Consider the following 20,427-nt stretch of genomic DNA (forward strand, 5'->3'; position numbering starts at 1 on the left):
GGGTCCTTAACGTCTTCTACCTTCAAAGAGGACTCTTTATGCTTCGATGCTACATAAGCAAATTGAAAATTTGGAAAAAGAAATAGGAGAAATAATCTTCTCATTTATGGCATACCCGAGGGAACAGAAGGCTCAGATCCAATTACTTTTTTCAAATCCTTCCTCCCAAAAATTCTTAAACTACTGTAGAGCACTATCCTTAATATACAGAGAGCTCATCGATTAGGCCCAGCGATGTATCTGACCTCATCCTCTTCTTCAGCAAAACCTCCAAGATGAGTGATCGTATACTTTCTTGAATATACTGACTTACTAAAAACATTATCAGCAGCTAAAGCAATGAATCGTATCACTTGGTCAGGAAACTCCTTATTCTTTTCCCAAGATTATGCAAAACTGACTGCTGATTGTCACAAATAGTTCTTGGCGTTACGGCCACAGCTACGTTCTATCGGTGCACGATATGGTCTCTATCATCCTTGTCTATTTAAAGTAACCCTCAACAACAAAACTACCACCTATGACGACCCAATAAAACTAAAGAGTTTCCTATTCTCTTACAATGCTGACACAATGTATACTTCTTCTTCAACTAGCTCCAAAAAGAAATATTTTGGTTCTTGCTATGTTTATACTTTGCTACATGTGTTTTTAACATGTTTTTGTTTCACTTGCCACTTATTAATTTGTAGACAGAGTCTGTTTGCATTCCTACTGTTTAATTATGTAGCTTACCTCTTTTTTTCCACATAGGTTGATCTCACGTGTTACTTCTTCCCCTATGGTCTAACATCTGTTGGTTCTATTTGCCCTCCAGCCTTCCTGTTTGGGTCTTGGACGTGTCATTGTTCCGTGTGGCCTTCCACCCTTCCACCTCTTGTATGTCCTGGATTATATGTAAGTCTCTTTTCTTGAACTCTTTCTGTATTCTCTTTTCTATCTCCTTTCTCTTCTTCCTCTTTCCTGCTTTGAATGCTTTACCTCAAATTCTGTGTATCTCATCATACAGTTGGTTTGTTGTTTGACATGGTTTAACTTGCTCAAAAATGTTGCTTCAGTCAGTAGTTATCATATTGTCACAGATTTATGCTATGGAATTTTTCACTCACTTTGCCCAATTACTTATTCCTAAATTGCATACCCTCATACATGCTTTCTTGCAATCTGGTGAATCTTTGGGCTCTTTTTCAGACGCCCTTATCTGCCTTATATCAAAAGATGGCAAAGACCCACAACACTGTAAAAATTATAGACCTATTTCTTTGGTCAGCGTTAATTACAAAATAATTTCAAAAGCTTTAGCATTGCGTTTGGGGTCTCAGGTGCCTGATTTATTAGGAACTGAACAATCCGGTTTTGTTAAGGGATGACTTATCACGGATAATACCTGCGTATTTTTTTATATTCTTTCTAAGGCCACACATATGACCCATCCCTGGCAGTCATAGCTTTGGATGCAGAAAAAGCATTCGATAGAGTCGAATTATCTTATCTTTTTCACACACTTCAATGGTTTGGCTTTGGACCAAAAATTACTCCTTTAATATCTATTTTGTATTCCAATCCACGAGCAGCTGTATCAGCAAATGGTGACATTTCCCCCTATTTCCATCTTGGTAATGGTGTCCGACAGGGCTGTCCGCTTTCCCTTTTTCTTTTTAATCTTACCCTAGAACCATTTTTGTCAAGGATTCATCAAAAATAATAATATTCACGGCTTCACTTTTAAGGACCCGCAACACTGTAAAAATTATAGACCTATTTCTTTGGTCAACGTTAATTACAAAGTCTTTTCAAAAGCTTTAGCGTTTCGTTTGGAGTCTCAGATGCCTGATTTATTAGGAACAGAACAATCCGGCTTTGTTAAGGGACGACCTATCACGGATAATACCCGCGTATTTTTTGATATTCTTTCTAAGGCCTCACATATGACCCATCCCCTGGCAGTCATAGCTTTCGATGCAGAAAAAACATTCAATAGAGTCGAATGGTCTTATCTTTTTCGCACACTTCAATGGTTTGGCTTTGGACCAAAAATTACTGCTTTAATATCTATTTTGGATTCCAATCCACGAGCAGCTGTATCAGCAAATGGTGACATTTCCTCCTATTTCCATCTTGGTAGAGGTGTCTGACAGGGCTGTCCGCTTTCCCCTTTTCTTTTTAATCTCGCCCTTGAACCTTTTTTGTCAAGGATTCATCAAAATAATAATATTCACTGCTTCACTTTTAAGGAGTCCAATGTTAAAATGGCAGCTTATGCTGACGATGTCCTTTTATTCCTATCCCAACCTCAAACTTCTCTTCCTGCCTTCTTAGAAGAAGTTGACTCCTTTGCATCTATCTCCGGATACAAATTGAATAAAGATAAATTTGAGATTTTACCCCTAGCCAAATATACTTTCCATGCTGACTTCGTTACTTCAGGTTTCACATGAAGTCCTCAATACATCAAGTACTTAGATTTGCATTTTACTGCATCTATATCAGGAACGATATCTCGCTGTTTGGAGAATTGCATACAAATGTTGTCATTGTTAACAACGAAATGGCATCCTCTGTATTTGTCTTGGTGGGGTCGTTTAGACACTATAAAGATGATGCTTTCCCCTATAGTCCTATACACAATCTCTAATATCCCATTGTCCATTCCCTCAAAATATTTTAAAAAGCTCAATTCCATCCTATCTTCTTTTCAATGGGGAAACAAGAAATCACGCATGTCCATATCAAAACTGATTTGTCCAGAGTCAGAGGGGGGATCACATTTTCCTGACTTCCCTACTTATCACAAATCTTTCCTATTACCCCAGGCGTCAAAATGACTCTCTGAACTCCCCTTAAACTGTCCTCTTTGGACTACGCTTGAACAATCCTTTCTTTCACCTTTCTCATTTCAGGAATACCTCTCCTTCACATGCAAGCCGCAGTCTCTATCCACTCCTTAATGAAACACATCTCCAAAATAATCCCACTTGCCTCCTCGACCTCCTTTCTTCAATTACCTATCTGGCACAACAAATATATTCTGATAAACAATAAACCTTTCTTTTGGAAAACTTGGAGGCAACAAAGTCTGATCTGGGTGCATCAGCTATTTGATCAAGACCAACTTATGTCTTTTGCACAGGCTAGTACTTTGTTTGCCTTACCTTCAAGTTTTAGTACTAAATTCTCCCTTTTATTGAACGCTATCCACTCTGCTCACACACAATTTGCACCTTCCCAATCAAGCATCTCCTCTGAATTAGCTCATGCAGATAATTTACGGACCCTTATCACTAAGGAAGCTAAGGCATCCAATATATATAAATTTTTACACAAATCGTCTATGTCGAGGGGCAAAACCAAGGTAGAAACATTGTGGGAGGGGGATTTGGGGAACTCTTGGTCTGTGGAATTTTGGAACAGAATCTGGCTTAAAATTTGGAAATCTTCTAGGGCTGCAAATACCACACAGACAGTCTTCTTCATATATATTAGGCTCCTACTCTGTCCACTTACTCTAAACGCAAGACACTCTACTCTTCCAGATACTTGCTGGTCCTGCTCATTACCACATGCTGACCTTTACCATCTGCTTTTCACCTGCAAACATGTTCAGAACTTTTGGGAAAAGATATGGTCTCAAATGAATTCCATTTACAACTCCGATCATTCTTTTTCTACTGCACATATCTTTTTAGGTACTTTATCCCCTATCTGGGAACATTGTGACTCCAATGTCAAGATAATAAATTTGCTATTAGCAGTAGCCTTTCAACAAATAACCAAGAACCGGAAAGACTTCACCAAATGATCATATCAAGCTTGGTGGTGTGCTGTTTGTTACAATCACAGACTAGACACAGCATTTGTATATCCACTGCACATGGCAACAAAACGCTTAGACATGTGGTCACCTGTTACGCTATTCATTGCCATAAGAGCTATCTCTATCTTCTACTGTTCCACAACAAGAAGCGACTAAACCGCCATGACTTCCTCTATTTTTGATCCTATTTAATTTATCCTATACTCTATTTCATAATGTGGCTTTTGTATAATATGCACGTTTCATTTTCATACTGACTTTCCATATATTGCTATTGTTCTACGTATACATGATATGTCTGACTGTTTAATTTTAAATTCCTTTTTACTTCTTAAATTCCAATTACGTTTTCATTTATATCATATCTTTTACATTAATGTATTTCTTTAACTCAATAAACTTACTTTTGAACTTAAAAATGAATGAGTTACTATCTATATGAATAAATAAACTGCTATTTGTATAAGTGTATAGCTGAGTTAATGTAAATATGATACATTCTTTGCAAAAGTGAGTAGGATAACTGCATAACTGAATAGGATGTATGCTGGTGTGTAATGTCATTATAGGTGTATACGTATATTTGATAGTGTTCTATTGATCATTGACAGCATGTATTAGTGAATCTATAGGTAATTAATTAGATGTGTGTGTAGATCTAGAAATCACTGAGTAGGTTTTTAGATACTTGTATTAGTGTGTCAATGGATTCAAATATGATACTCTGTATTTTTCAGAGAGTGATGGAAAGGTTATACTAGTGTATGATGAGGTGTATCTGATTATCATTGGGATGATGTCATCAGTGATGTCATTTGGGAAGTCATCAGTGATGTCACTGACCATGTCATGAATGATGTAATATGTGACATCATCACCAGTGGATTGCGGGTGCGAGAGTTACAGTTAGTACAACTAACTGTAACAGAGGAATTTTTATGATTTCGTGTGAGTGAAATGTCCAGCTAACTATAACACCCCTGAAACCTATGTTTTTTCAGTGAATTACTAAGGTTTTTTAAATGATAATTCTTAACTATAACCTGCCTGAAACCTATGGTTTTTTCAGTAAATTTCACAGGTTTTTTAAATGTCAATATCTAACTACAATATCCTTATAACCTATAGTGTGTTTTAAGTAAATTTTAAACACACGTGTATACTTTTTATAGTAAAAACAAACTTAACAATAGAGTTTTATAACTTATAATTATACCTCCTGGTTTTATGGTATTTATTTTTTGGACATTTCCATCTGTATTTATTTGTATTGTTTTTAAATAATTGTATCTGTATTCACCCATATATATTTTGGGTTTTGTAATAAAAGGAATCTGAAATTAGTATATTTCCACATTTATTTTACTGATAAATATGCACTCATGGCTGAAAGACTGACCATTTTCACTCATGTAAACACTCTTAGGTGATAAACTATACACAACCTTCATATTAAAATGTGCACATTTTCTTATACAAGCATATATTGCTCTTTAAGGCTCTTTACTAAAAATCTTTTATCGTTTTTACCTTTTTAATTTTAGAACAACAGACCTATTGGCCTAGTACTCATCCTTGACAGCATTTACAATCGCTCAAAAAATAACCCAATTTCCGTATTTATCCACACTTTAAAATAAATAAAGAGAGGAAAATAATTACTTTTCTGTCTGTATTCATCTGTAAAAATCAGTAAAAACATAAGACAAGGAGCCCTACTTATAATTTAAGAATGGTTTCAACTTAATTAGCAGTAATTAACATATACGTGTGGTAAAAGCATGATGCAGCACCTATAATACCTGACTTCAAACAACAGCGTTCACAGTTCGATTCTAAAGTCCATCAGCATCTTAGCCCACCACTATCTCACTGTAGGTAACACCTTGCTTAATCTTCCCAACGCCCCAAGCGCCGGCACACCTTTCCGGGGGTAGCTTTACGCTTTACAAATGCTGGCATTTTTTTTTATTTAACAGCATAGTGATAATAAATATTAACACTTTTTTTTCTTCTATTGTAAACAATATTTTTTTTATGTCTTCCATTTAGATGTTTTTAATCATGAGAATGCAAAGGACACAGCTTACCGGGTAACACTTTTTTAAACTCTCCAACGTATGTAGATAATAAGGACCTTTTACGTGTTACTATGGAACAGTTTCACAGTTTGTAACTTTTCCCAACACGTGCACAAGTAAAACAGTTAAAACGTGAGCATGTGTAAACTGCAAAACGTGACATCTACATAGGCAGAGCTGTATCTTCCTTCCATAGACTGCTAAACAACCAAAAACTATATAAACCACACCTATTGTGCAATTAGTTTCGTTTTCGCGAGTTAATTCTGTGTCGCCAATATGTGATGCAGGTTCCCTTTTCTAGCATCGGATTCTTGTTTTGCATCAACAAAACATATTCCGGAGTTGTAAGTTGTTTCATTATGGCATTGTAGATAGTTATAATTTGTGGCTATTTGTCAATATTTAAACATTTACATCTAGAAAAAAGTGTTATTGCATGTTTTTCCCTTTTTCTCTGTAACGTCAGCACCTTGTTTTGAGAAACAGGTAGATAACAACAAACATTGCTCCTTTTCTGGCTCCTTTCAGCTTATATAATGTGACTTCTATATTATAAAATTTTACAATCCAAAAATGCCCTCTTTCATTAGGTCATTATTTGTGATGCAAAAACCTCACAAATTTCAGCAGCCTGATACTTCCGGTATGGCATAAATAGAACTTTTAAGACAATACAGAATAAAATAAATAATCAAAACAGTGACAGAGGAATGGAATGGTTCTTCGGCACGAGAAAAATGTCCAGCATGGACACACAGGAACATTACCGGAGCAGGGACCACTTGATCTGCTTTTTTGCTGACTGTAGCACCTGAGATACAGTTTGCTCTGTGAGAGGGACATCTTCTCCCCTGAGGGCAACTCGGTGGACCACTTGCTGTGGGTCACTTTCCAGGATGACCCCATCATCCACTATTTCATCTACAGCTAGAAAGAGGCCCTCCATATTTTCAAGCAGTGCACGTTTTTCCACATTTTTCCTTAGCATCTGGCTCAGGGAGTCAAACAGGCAATTCAAGACCGCCATCAGCATTAACTCATTTTCATGGGAACTGCCAATCACATAGAAATATAAATCTATGCTACTCTTGTACACCACAGTTAACCCCTCTACTGGCAGGGGTGAGACGCGGTAATGTTTTTTTAGTCAGTTTGGATGTAACACTTGTTACATTTGTCTTACAGATCTCCTTCCCCGCTGTTCCTTTCCCAACACCCTTTCCCCACCTGGCCATTCAATTATGCTGTGTCATAACGACAATTCAGGGCTGGAACTGCGCAAGTCCCGAGGAATAATGCCCTGACAGAATAGTGAGCCCACAGTTTATATTCCTCTCAGCTTGCTCGATCATAGAATGGCTACCTTAGAAAATATAATGAAAGTATTAGGTCGAGTACAACAAGAGTTAGTTGATTCCAAGGCACGAACAAGTGCTTTAGCTGAAAATGTTTCTTTGTTGCAACATAGATTGAATAGTAAGGAAAAAACTGAACGTAATCCTTTTCATGGTCCTTTAGGGAAATTTCCCAGTGCACTTCACCCTGTGGGACAATGAGTTTCTGGTGGAGGTTCAAATCCTACCAATATCTCAGTCACCGTTCATACCCCAGTGCCTTTAGCGGTACCTGAGCAAATTTCCAGAGACCCGGCCACAATCCAGATCTTCCTAACACAGGTTGAACTGCATTTTACTTGTAAACCAGCCACTTTCCCCTATGCTCATCCAGGGTTGCTTACTTAATCTCTAATCTGGCAGGATATGCGGCTTCCTGGGCAGTCCCTTCAGTACGTGAAGATAACCCCATTTTGCATAATTGGAAATCTTTTGTTAAAGAATTTGAGAGAGTTTTTGATCGAAGAGCATCAAGTTGTCTGCTGATAGAGAACTGTTAGAATTGCGACAAGGGAATCGAGATTTAGTCACATACCTTACCCATTTCAATTGTTTGGTGTCTGAAACTAAGTGGCCAGAAGACAAAAGGGCTGCAATTTACTATCATGGTTTAACAGACGACCTAAAAGATGTTCTAGCACAAATCGATGCACAACCCAACGGATGTACGGATTTAATAAATTTGACTTTAAAAAAAGCAAACCTGTAATCAGTATTCCATCTTCAGACGTTCATGGTGAACCTATGGAGATTGGATCAGCTCATCCTTACTTAATCAAAGACGAAAAAGAAGCACGCCGTAAAAATGGATTGTGCTTATATTGTGGAAAATAAGGACATTTGTGAAGGACTGTCATACCAAGCCCAAGAATTTAACCTTTTTTCCATCTAGTGAAACAGTAAATACTGTAACTAATCTGATGGAAAACTAGAAGTCTCAAAAGAAAAAGAAGGGGATCTTTTGAGTGTCTGGCAAATCCCTTCAGCGAATATATCCAGCAACGAACAAGTTGCTCATTTGGCCTTAGAAATGCTTTTAGAGATAACCCCAGAAAAGAAGAGAGAAATAATTGGTAATTTTGTAGATGCAACTCTAGCTCGTCAGTTGTCCCTATCCTGTGAACTCAAGAAAAAAACACAATTGGAACTAACTGTGGATGGAAGGATACTAACCTCTGGTCCCATCACAAAAAAAACTTACATGATGCATTTGGAATTAATTGTAACCAATTTAAGACATGTAGAAATAATTTCTTTCAATCTAATCAATGCCCCTCAATATGGTTTTATTCTTGGTATGCCGTGGTTGCAAGCTCAAAATCTACAGATTGACTGGGTTCAACGAAAAATTATTGGATTATCTACATCTTGTGAACAGCATTGCATTTTGTACTCTCCTAAAGAACTAGATATAAACCATTACTTAGCCACAGCAGAGGAGAAGGACACTGAGTTACCACAACAATATGAAGAACTTTGAGAAGTATTTAATGAAGGAAAAGCAGAAACCATACCACCTAACAGAGCTTATGATTGCCAAATAGATCTTGTACGTGGTGCTGTAATTCCTAATTGTCGGATATATGCCTTAGCAGAAAAAGAGAATGAACATTTGAGAAACTACCTAGACAAATACTTAGCAAATCTTTTTATCAGACCCTCTAAGTCGCCGGCAGCCTCTCTGTTGTGTTTTGTGCCGAAAGCTAACGGTGAACTCCGCCCCTGCATCAATTACAGAGCATTGAACAAAATAACAGTCAAAAACAAGTATCCACTTCCTCTCATTCCTGTTTTGTTGGACCAAGTTAAGTCAGCAGTTGTGTACACGAAATTAGATCTAAAAGGTGCCTACCATCTAGTATGAATGAGATCCAGAGATGAGTGGAAAACAGTATTTAAAACCAGATATGGCCTTTTTGAATATACTGTGATGCCTTTTGTGTTCTGTAATGCCCCCACGGCATTTAACTTTTTTCTGAACGATATTTTGCAAGAGTTTTTAGATAGATTCATCATAGTATATATCAGCGACATTCTCATTTATTCCTTCTCTTAAGACATCCATACTCAGCATGTTTCCACAATTCTGAGCGTATTACAAGGACATGGCTTATACTGCAAATAAAATAAATGTGACTTTCGTGTAACTGAGGTGGATTTTCTTGCAGTAATTCTTACCCCCGGAGGTTTCCAAATAGCGGAAAGAAAACTTCAAGCAGTACTCAATTGGCCTAATCCAAAGACAGTTCGTGATGTGCAGTGTTTTCTAGGCTTTGAAATTTTCTACAGACATTTTATCAATCATTTTTCTCAAATCATTACCCAGTTTCTCGTCTACTGCGCAAAAACGTTTCTTTTCAATGGGATGCAGAAGCTCAGATCACTTTCAATTAGCTAGAAAGGACTTTCACTTCAGCTCCTTTCCTTGTTAATCCTAATCCATAATAACCTTTTATAATGGAAGCTGATGCCTCAGACATTGCAGTTGGAGCAATTTTGTCACAAAGAAACAAAAAGTCTTGCCAGTTACATCCTGTGGCATTCATGTCTAAGATACTGACTCAGGCCGAAAGAAATTACTCCATTGCAGAGAAAGAGCAATTGGCAATAAGAGATGCCTTTAAAGAGTGGAGACACCATTTATTGGAAGCAAGATGTACCATCACAGTTTTCACTGACCACAGAAATTTAGAAATTTATGAAAACAGCTAGGTCTTTAACTCCTCATCAGATGCGATGGTTGATGTTCTTTTCTGAATTTGACTTTACAGTCACCTTTTGCCCAGACATTGAAAACAGAAAAGTGGATTCTTTAACTCAACAAGATTCAACACAACTTCAAACACTTGAGAAACCACAAACCATAATCAGTCCTGATAAGGTTCTTTGTCTAATTTCTACAGAAGAATTTTTAGACTACGTGCAAGATAATTTCCCAATACAAAGATGGAGAAAGTGGCTTACGGAAGAAGCAAATCGACAAATCATTCAAGACTTACCATGAACATGCCTTATTTGTTCCTACTGAACAATTGCAGAAAAAAGTTTTTGATTGGCTACATGCGCATCCAAGCTCTGGACATCCAGGGAGATTGAAGACAAATGAAGCAATCCAATGAAATTTTTGGTGGCCAAAATTAAATCAAGATGTTGCCAAATGGGTGTCTGAATGTGAGATATGTGCTCGAAATAAAAGTGAACATGGAAAATACAAGGGCTTACTAATGCCTCTGCAAATACCCCAGAGACCCTGGGAACATTTTTTGGTGGACTTTATTGTTGATCTACCAAATGATCAAGGTTACACTTGTATACTGGTAATCGTCAATAGTTTTTCCAAAATGGGGCATTTTGTGGCTTGTAAAAAGATACCCAACATCTAGTAAATTAGCTTATTTACTATTGACTCATGTCGTTGGACTTCATGGAATTCCCAAAAAGATTATCTCAGACTGTGGACCCAATTCGCAGCCACCTTCTGGTCCCAATGGTGTAAAGGTTCATTTGTGAATTTAATAAAACATTTTATCATACATAAACATAGGGTTTTCCAGTTCTTCTAAAGCAACAATATACATGTATTCATAAGTCACAATACATAAATAAACAATCAGTTAAAAACAGTTTGGTCGACGCGTTTCAGTGCTTCGATGTTTGGAACACCTTCCTCAGGACTTATATTAAAAACATCTTCTTTCTAAAAAATATACATAACAACTATTAGTATACAATATATGGGGATACAATATTTTTACTCTCGTGGTGTCAAAAGTAACAGATCTTAGTCATATCTTACATTTTGTAGCAATTTTATTTTGCGGTACCAGTTTCGATCCAAGAGTTGAGGCAACAGTAGAAATTTTCCTACAACCCAGCTATATCGTCAGCGGATCTGTATGTGGAATAACATCCTTTTAGACATGTAATAGACCGTAATAAAGATTCAAAAGAGCAGGACATATAATGTTATAGCCTACTCTGCATTTTACGTAGGACCATGTTCGTCAACTTTGAGGAACTTTGTATTAATGGTTCCTGTTTTCTGTTGTGTCAATCCCTGTTCATTGTTCTTTAAGGATTTCCATGGTGGTTGCACCTCTTTATTGATTTGAGATACTCTACGACGTCTACAAATAACAATAGAAGGATTTAAAAAAAGAAAAAAAAGGATAATGTACATATATTTGCACAGATAAATCCAAATTATTTATTCTTATCTATGGGTATTATTACTTATTTAATTTGGCATTTGTATTATGCCTGGATGAACACAGTCGAGCAACGTTATTAGGTAGGGCAGGCTGGTTCAGTTCTCCATCAAGTTAGGAGACAGACATTTTACTTATTGTATTTTGTATTTATGTCATGTCTGAATAAGTAGAGGCAAACAACGATATTAAGTAAAACAGGCTGGTTTTGTTTTCCATCTTGTTCGGAGACAATTTTTTTACTTCACAAAAACGATTTTTTTACTTCATAAAAAATCCCCTAACATCGGATATTTCAATTGCCAATGAAATGAGTCAGAAAGGTGTACAATACTCCTGTTGACTCGCTATATGCTCCTAGCATTACAAGCGCGGTTACGAACTGTCTTTTTAAACCGACAGAACTCGGATCTAATAAGCGAACCCTCTAGCGTAGTGCCATTCGGTACAGCTCTTACCTCTAAAGACGACACGCGCACCGTCGAGCCGGTCTCCCTGGTATCCCGTGTGAGAATAGCTCAAATACCGGGGTCTCACTATATATACACACATTAATTGTATTAAAGTGAAAGATTGTTAACACCTGTGGAAGCGTGTATATTGGGCAATATGGGCACCATATTTGTAGTTTTTACTCAATTTTTTTATGAACTACACTCGCACTCGAGGACGGACTGGCCTGCACTCGCTTGTAGAGTTATTGTATTGCCGTATCCTAGTTATTTACCATTGTGGCCCATATGTACACATATTTAGTATTTTTCTATCTGTGTTTGGCCACCTGGAGTACGTGAGATAAATGTATATTTTTTATCAATTTAGGTTACGATATTTCAAATTTACATTTATACCGGGTATCGTTCTTCGTTACATAAAATTGACTGACCCAAAGCTTGCTAAGTTCTCGTCTTTAAGCATTCAGTCTATTTGTTGATGATACTTCTATTAGGGTCTAATGTCATTGTGCCTATAACAAATAATTCTAGTATGTTAACACAAATCGTCTTTGGGGAGAAAAATCTCCGGCATTTTGATAGTATTCCGCTGCTAAAGCCCGACTTGTTTAGGCTATTGTCTTCTTGTTTTTTATTTTATTCTTTGTATACAATATATATATATGAAGTATTGCAGTGTTTGGCGACATATTATGTATGTTCTCATGGCCTAAACAGCAGAGAGCAGTGGGAGAGATTAGTCATATAAATCCAACTGTCTATAAATATACTTGATAGGTATAATATCGCAAGCATCTGAACAATGATATTGGAATCTCGTCACTATATATGTATTAAGGAATGTGATGTTATAATTTTTAATTGTTTGATGGCAATTCACTGTATAAAGGAAGGTGATGTTATAATGCATTCTGTTCAAATGCTAAAAAAAGTTGGACTTTAACACTCAGTGTCTATAAACCAATGTATTGTATCTTATTAGGGTCAATAGATTATAGATCTTTTGAATTATGTCTTTATGGAATGAGTATAGGCACTGAAGTTGTGAAAACATATTGTATTGAACATATGATTCCTCAAAGATATACCACATTTGTTCATACACCAATAATGACGGTATTTATGGACGCTCCGGTTGATATGGTCATCTACATTGATTTTGCCCAATAAACAACTGTTGGATTCTAAGACTTTATTAAATATGGGACGTGGTAGCAATAGCTAAAGTAATATTAAAGACCGCACTTGTTTCTGACTCAATAGCATAGATCCCATAACACAACGGGAGCGTCTGTTATATAATATGTCGCCAAACACTGCAATACTTCATATATATATATTGTATACAAAGAATAAAATCAAAAACAAGAAGACAATAACCTAAACAAGTCGGGCTTTAGCAGCGGAATACTACCAAAATGGCGGAGATTTTTCTCCCCAAAGACGATTTGTGTTAACATACTAGAATTATTTGTTATAGGCACAATGACATTAGACCCTAATAGAAGTATCATCAACAAATAGACCGAATGCTTAAAGACGAGAACTTAGCAAGCTTTGGGTCAGTCAATTTTATGTAATGAAGAATGATACCCGATATAAATGTAAATTTGAAATACCGTAACCTAAATTGATAAAAAATATACATTTATATCACGTACTCCAGGTGGCCAAACACAGATAGAAAAATACTAAATATGTGTACATATGGGCCACAATGGTAAATAACTAGGATACGGCAATACGATAACTCTACAAGCGAGTGGATGCCAGTCCGTCCCCGAGTGCAAGTGTAGTTCATAAAAAAATTGAGTAAAAACTACAAACATGGCGCCCATATTGCCCAATATACACGCTTCCACAGGTGTTAACACTCTTTCACTTTAATACAATTAATGTGTGTATATATAGTGAGACCCCGGTATTTGAGCTATTCTCACACGGGATACCAGGGAGAACGGCTCAACGGTGTGCGTGTCGTCTTTAGAGGTAAGAGCTGTACCAAATGACACTACGCTAGAGGGTTCGCTTATTAGATCCGAGTTCTGTCGGTTTAAAAAGACAGTTCGTAACCGCGCTTGTAATGCTAGGAGCATATAGCGAGTCAACAGGAGTATTGTACACCTTTCTGACTTATTTCATTGGCAATTGAAATGTCCTATGTTAGGGGATTTTTTGTGAAGTAAAAAAATCGTTTTTGTGAAGTAAAAAAATTGTCTCCGAACAAGATGGAAAACAAAACCAGCCTGTTTTACTTAATATCGTTGTTTGCCTCTACTTATTCAGACATGACATAAATACAAAATACAATAAGTAAAATGTCTGTCTCCTAACTTGATGGATAACTGAACCAGCCTGCCCTACCTAATAACGTTGCTCGACTGTGTTCATCCAGGCATAATACAAATGCCAAATTAAATAAGTAATAATACCCATAGATAAGAATAAATAATTTGGATTTATCTGTGCAAATATATGTACATTATCCTTTTTTTTTTTTTTTAAATCCTTCTATTGTTATTTTTAGATGTCGTAGAGTACCTCAAATCAATAAAGAGGTGCAACCACCATGGAAATCCTTAAAGAACAATGAACAGGGATTGACACAACAGAAAACAGGAACCATTAATACAAAGTTCCTCAAAGTTGACGTACATGGTCCTACGTAAAATACAGAGTAAGCTATAACATTATATGTCCTGCTCTTTTGAATCTTTATTACGGTCTATTACATGTCTAAAAGGATGTTATTCCACATACAGATCCGCTGACGATATAGCTGGGTTGTAGGAAAATTTCTACTGTTACCTCAACTCTTGGATCGAAACTGGTACCGCAAAATAAAATTGATACAAAATGTAAGATATGACTAAGATCTGTTACTTTTGACACCACAAGAGTAAAAATATTGTATCCCCATATATTGTATACTTATAGTTGTTATGTATATTTTTTAGAAAGAAGATGTTTTTAATATACGTCCTGAGGAAGGTGTTCCAAACATCGAAGCACCGAAACGCGTCAACCAAACTGTTTTTAACTGATTGTTTATTTATGTATTGTGACTTATGAATACATGTGTATTGTTGCTTTAGAAGAACTGGAATACCCTATGTTTATGTATGATAAAATGTTTTTAATAATAATTTAATAAAAATTATCTGGATATATTTATGTTATGACTTGATTTCTATGCAATATATGATTAGTTGGGGATACAATTGATTTAAATAGGTGTCTTTGTTTTAAAGTCACATTGGTGCTTTAACCTGTTTAGCGCGTCGAACATTCCGCCCCAGTGCGGACGTTCGATCGCGCTAACGGGATTCGGACGTCCAAGGGTCGTGCGCAGCACCAGCGAGGTAGTGCACGCGACGACCGTTGGACGTTCGCAGCACGGAAAGGGTTAAGTTGCACAACACAGAAAGGAATTTCTTTTGTGGTCATAATACTTCCCGGTCCTTTCTGGGTTCAGTAGGGAAAACTCTCTCCTTTTTTCGGACCGCCCAATGGTGTAAATCCTTACAAATAACATCAGCTCTTTCCACAAGCTACCACCCTCAAACCGATGGTCAAACGAAAAGACTTAACCAGACATTGAAACAATATCTCCGTTGTTACATATCAACCACAAAGGACTCCTGGGTTACACTTCTATGGTTGGCAGAGATTGCTTATAATTCAGCTCATCATACATCAATGCAAACCTCACCATTCTATTCTACATATGGTTTCCATCCAACATACTTACCAATAGGTCTTCCTGTTAAACAAAAATTGGTTCCTTCCATTACAGCAGGAAAAAACAAATCCAGAAAGTGCATTCTTCAATATGAAATAAGTGGAATTGAGAAAGTAAAAATACAAGGCTACAGCAGATTGTCATTGCATGCAAAGTCCTCAATATTCTAAAGGAGATAAGGTATGGCTATCCACAAAGAACATACAAATTCAAACTAAAGAAAGCCTTTCATCCCAAATTCATTGGACCTTATACTGTTTTACAACAGGTACATCTAGTAACGTATAAACTGCAATTACCACCTCAAATGAGAATTCATCCTGTGTTTCACACCTCTTTATTGAAACCAGCTCTTCAACATTGTTCCACTGAACCAGCTCCCGTAATTGTGGATGGACAAGAGGAGTTCGAAGTATGTTGCATCTTGGATTCCCGCAGGCGGGGTCCCCGCTTGTGGTACTTGATTTCCTGGAAGGGTTATGGTCCTGAGCATGACTCCTGGGAACCAGCTGCACATGTGCATGCACCTTGTTTGGTGCATCAATTCCATGACTCCCACTCTTCAAAACCTGCCCCTAGAGACCGCTTGGGTGGGGGGAGCATTGTCATGGTTACGGGCTGCGGCTCTAGGGGCACGGGCAATTGCTCGCGTAAACTAAGTGGCAAAAGGCCTAAGCCACGCCCACTGCGAGGCCACGCCCACCCCAAGGACTACAAATGTGCCGGCCATACCAGCGCAGCGGACGAGCGCAGCGGGAGCGCCGTCTGCGCGCCGAAGGCGCGCCTAAGGCAAGCCCGTCTGCGCCCGTCCGCGCACGACCGGGCCTAGGGCCAGCCCCCATGCCGGAACCTACTCCCATTAGGAGACCTTACTCTCGGCGAGATCTCCTTAGCCTCAGACCTTCGAAAAACACCACCTGTCAGGCCATACATGACCCAAACGTCCCCTTCACTAGGTGTAACATCTGCAAACCTGGTAACCTACTCCTTCCCAGGATGGCCGCCCCACTCCTCGGCCTCAAATTAGCGACACTCAACTGTAGATCGCTTCCCAAGCACGCCCTTCTCATAAACCACTTAATTGTCGATCACGAGCTGGATACACTCTTCTTAACTGAAACCTGGATCACCGGCCACTCTAACTCCGACATAGTCTCGGCCCTTCCCCCGGGCTTTCTCATCATGTCTCAACCCCGCCCTGTAGGTCGAGGTGGTGGTATAGCCATCATCTACCGAGACTACTTCTCCTGCCGATCCACCGAGATCCAGAACAAGGAGTCGGAGAGCTGTTTGTTCACACTGACGCTCTCGCCGACCTACTCCTTGTCAGGCCTTCTGGTCTACAGACCCCCTGGACACTTCGGCCCCTTCTCTGCCGCTTTTCTAGAATCCGTTTCATCCTTGGCCCACTTAACATCTAACTTCCTGATTACAGGCGACCTCAACATCCATTTCGATGATCTAACTGACACAGGATCGTCCGACTTTATCAGTGAACTGGGTGCCCTTGGCTTCTCCTTGACTAACTCAGGAGCCACGCATGTGAAAGGACATCTGCTCGACCCTGTATTCTCGAACATCCCTTCCCTCCAATTCACCAATTCCCTCCCCCTCCCGTGGACGGACCACTTCCTGGTCTCAACCCATCTCCCAGGGGCCTTTAAGAAACCCCACAACCCCCCAACTTTTACCAGGGATAGATCCTGGGCCAAACTCTCGATGGACAACTGGGCCTTGGCGCTGGACTCCACTACCCCCAGTCTCACAGCCGACCCCACCATGGCAGACAGCCAGTTCAGAGACTGGATTTCCTCATTCCTCGACAGCCTCATCCCCATCAAAAATCGGGAGGTGAAAAATAAGACCAAGGGCCATGCCCCCTGGTATAATTCCGATCTTAGAGCACTCCGTAAAGTGTGCAAAAAGACGGAGAGAGCATGGAGGAAAGACTGGCTCCATAGCAACAAGGACATATATCACAACGCGGTAAGACAATACAAAATAGCCTTGAAATTAGCTAAATCTACGTTCTACGACAACAGAATACAAACCGCGACCAACTCAGCCAAAGAATCCTATCAGATAGTTAAAGAACTACTTAACATCCCAACAGCACCCCCCACTCACCCCCCCCCCAGACAGAAGCAAGGATCTGGCCAATTATTTTGAGTCTAAAATCCTGCGGATACTGGACTCCCTTCCTACTGTCAGCCCCCCTTCCACCCTGGCCACAGCGGAAGAAAACAACAGCCCACAGCTGGAGACTTTTAGATCAGTTTCCCTCACCGAGGTGACGTCCACGCTAGAGAAAATGAAAAGCGGTTCCCCCCTTGACCCAGCCCCGGCCAGATTCCTTAAAAAGGTATCCTCCACCATAGCCCCTATCATCAGGGACCTTATCAACTCTTCCCTCGCTGGTGGAACGGTACCCCCCAACTGGAAGAACGCAGTCGTGAAGGCTTTGCTGAAAAAGCCCCAACTGAACCCGGACGACATGTCCAATTACAGACCGATCTCACTGCTCCCTTGTATCAGTAAGATGGCTGAAAAACTAGTCAACTCGCAACTATCCCAATTTCTCGAGACAAACAACATCTTGCGCCAATCTCAAACTGGGTTTCGACCCGGCCATGGCACGGACACTGCACTCCTCTCTGTCATCGAGGAGGCAAGGTGTATCCTAGATTCAGGGGGATCAGTGGCAGTGATCCTCCTGGATCTTAGCGCCGCCTTTGACACGGTGGATCACCGTGTCCTACTACACCGCCTGGCCAAGGCAGGAATTGTGGGTACGGCGCGAGCGTGGATCGAATCCTTTCTCTCCCATCGATCCTTTCAGGTGTGGGACGGCAACTCCCGGTCAGATCCTCTTCCACTGAAGTACGGAGTTCCCCAGGGGTCGTCGCTCAGCCCCACCCTGTTTAATGTCTATATGGCTCCCCTGGAAGACGTAGTGGCCCCCTACGGTATAAAAATAATCAACTACGCTGACGACACCCAACTTGTCGTATCCCTGTCCCACCTGGATAACCATCCTGACAGCTTGCTGCACTGCCTCCAGGACATTCATACCTGGATGTGTGACTCGGCCTTGAAGCTGAACGGCGCAAAGACCGAGATCATGCTCCTGGGCAATAAATGGACGACCTTTCCACCTACATCTTGGCCCGACACCTTCGGCAAAATCCCCTCTCCTAGAAATGAAATCAAAACTCTAGGAGTTTGGTTGGAACCTGACCTTACCATGAAAACACAGGCAGCCAAGACAGCAGGCACCTGCTTCGGTCTCCTGCGTTCCGTACGCAAGATCCTGCCCCTTCTTCCCCTCCCATCCAGGAAATTACTTGTCCAGGGTCTTGTCCTGGCCCGGCTCGATTATAGCAATGCTATCTATCTGGGGGCCCCGGAGTACACCCTGGCCAAACTCCAACGCACCCAGAATGCGGCGGCCAGGCTCATTATGAACCTCCCCCCGAGAGTGTCGGTAAGCCTGCCCTCAAAGCCCTACACTGGTTCCCTGTCCGCCAACGAGTAGAGTTCAAGGCCCTATGTACCACCCACAAGCTCATCGATGGAGCTGGCCCTGCCGCGCTAAAAAATATGGTTACCCCATATAAAGCCTCAAGACCCCTTCGCTCCGACGCCGAACATCTTGCTACGGTGCCCAAATTCAGAAAGGCTCGCACCGGCGGTCGCCGCTTTTCGGTCAAAGCTTCCACAGCGTGGAACTCACTCCCTCTCAGTCTACGCCAGGAACCCTCCTACATGGTGTTCCGTAAGAAACTTAAAACCCTCCTGTTCCCCAAATAAGACACTCCCTCTTCCTCCTTCAGGATCTTTACAGGTTGAATAGCGCGGGGATGCCTACGGGTCACCAGGCGCTCTAGAAATCGCAAAATAAAATAAAATAAAATAAAATGCATCTTGCCGCTACTATGGCACGCTTTTGGTGGCACTGCTTTCATTCCTGATATGGTTCAGTAAAAGTTCTGGGAAATAACTGTCCTGGTATTATGTCACCATGTTACACAATCACATATTGTCATAGGTATTATTTCACCATGTTACTCAATCACAATATTGCCTTTAGTCATGTTATTGCCTTTAGTCATGTCATGCCCATTAGTAAGATCGCTTTTAGTCATATATTGCCCTTATTAAGAGTACACAGATGTTCTTTGTGACTGTTTGCATGCCTTTTTAATCATTGGTGTACCAATGACTCTTGTACGGCAAGAATCGCTCAATCGCTACTTAACAATGATGAGTCATGCCCACTGTAAACGTCACCTCGATCCCACGAGCGGAACTAACTGCTGCAGGCGTCAAGGCGGGTCCCTTCTATAAAAGGGGACCATGCCCGTACGCAGGTGCTCACTATTCCTTGCTGTTTCCTCCGCTGGCGCTTCATCTCAGGACCGGCTGCAGGTCTCTTCCCCAGCGGCTTTCTGCAGTTAGGGTTCGGAGCCTCTAATGTCAAGAGAAAGCAGAGACAAATCCTTGGGGTTGCAAAGGTGAAAGGCAGAATCTATCCGCTCTTCTGAATCGCGGTAAGACTTTGAAGAAAGTTTAGCTAAACAGATATCCTAGCTTGCCTTCCACGTGCCTCATTCAAATTTTTGACTTTGGAACAAAGCTCTTTCTTCTGTATTAGTGAATGAATGCGAGGAATTTATTCTGAACAGTTGTTTATGAACAATGGAACAATTTTTGGACACTTTTGACTCAAA

The 20,427-nt window shown here is 39.9% G+C and overlaps 1 protein-coding gene and 1 pseudogene across 1 annotated transcript in view; both read right to left on the reverse strand.

The window, feature by feature from the left end:
* Nucleotides 1–20,427, reverse strand: part of HEPACAM (hepatic and glial cell adhesion molecule) — a 1,458,998-nt gene that overhangs the window by 310,632 nt on the left and 1,127,939 nt on the right. The gene's annotated exons all lie outside the window — the stretch shown is intronic.
* Nucleotides 6,544–20,427, reverse strand: part of LOC147732754 (coatomer subunit zeta-1 pseudogene) — a 56,628-nt pseudogene continuing 42,744 nt past the window's right edge.

The sequence above is a fragment of the Lissotriton vulgaris genome, chromosome 2_1, assembly GCF_964263255.1.
Source record: "Lissotriton vulgaris chromosome 2_1, aLisVul1.2, whole genome shotgun sequence".
Taxonomy (NCBI): domain Eukaryota; kingdom Metazoa; phylum Chordata; class Amphibia; order Caudata; family Salamandridae; genus Lissotriton; species Lissotriton vulgaris.